This window comes from Helianthus annuus, chromosome 15, assembly GCF_002127325.2.
Source record: "Helianthus annuus cultivar XRQ/B chromosome 15, HanXRQr2.0-SUNRISE, whole genome shotgun sequence".
In the NCBI taxonomy this organism is placed as follows: Eukaryota; Viridiplantae; Streptophyta; class Magnoliopsida; order Asterales; family Asteraceae; genus Helianthus; species Helianthus annuus.
Genome location: NC_035447.2, coordinates 160,132,362 through 160,133,096, shown reverse-complemented (window position 1 = coordinate 160,133,096; position 735 = coordinate 160,132,362). Strand labels below are relative to the sequence as shown.

General features: G+C 44.5%; 1 non-coding gene across 1 annotated transcript; it reads left to right on the top strand.

Annotated features, from left to right (window-relative positions):
• The first annotated feature begins 323 nt into the window (after positions 1 to 323).
• On the top strand, positions 324 to 430 carry LOC118487792. Its single transcript, XR_004882735.1, has one exon. It is a non-coding gene; the product is annotated as a small nucleolar RNA R71 (small nucleolar RNA).
• Positions 431 to 735: the final 305 nt, after the last annotated feature.

Here is a 735-nt window from a genome sequence, read left to right as displayed (position 1 = left end):
AATTTTCATGTGACCCACCACACCCTTCACAAGCCATAACCGAGACTGTTTTTGTCATTTCCAATTTTTTTATCTTTGAAGAAAGGGCCTCGATTTGGGCTTGTAAAGAAGTGCTTTCATCGACCTTATGGGCGCCCGGGGCGATAGACTTATTTCCCCGGGGGGTGTGCCATTGAAAATTGGTTTGAGCAATTTCCTCAATTTGATTATATATTTCGTGTGGGCGTCGATTACCTAAAAGTCCCCCGGAGCTAGAATCAAGTCTCTGCCTAGTGTGTGGCAACAATCCATTATAGAAAGTGGATACTTGTTGCCATATTGCAAGGCCGTGATGGGGACACTTGCGTAATAGCTCCTTGAACTTTTCCCAAGTTTCATATAAGGATTCCCCGTCCTCTTGTGAATATCTTTTAATTTCAGTCATTAACTTAGCAGTTTTAGCGGGAGAGAAATACTTATGTAGAAATTTTTGGGCTAGTTCATCCCAGGTGTTTACCGATCCAGCTGGGAGGGCGTTGAGCCAAGCTTTCGCTCGGTCTTTTAGAGAGAAGGGAAACATACGGAGGCGGATGGCGTCGTTTGATGCTCCATTGATCCGAAAGGTATCACATATTTCCAACAAATTAGTTATATGTAGATGGGGATCCTCGTCCGCAAGCCCATGGAAGGTTGCGGAGTTTTGGAGCATTTGTATCAAATGCGGCCGGAGTTCGAAGTTATTAGCTTCGACATTCG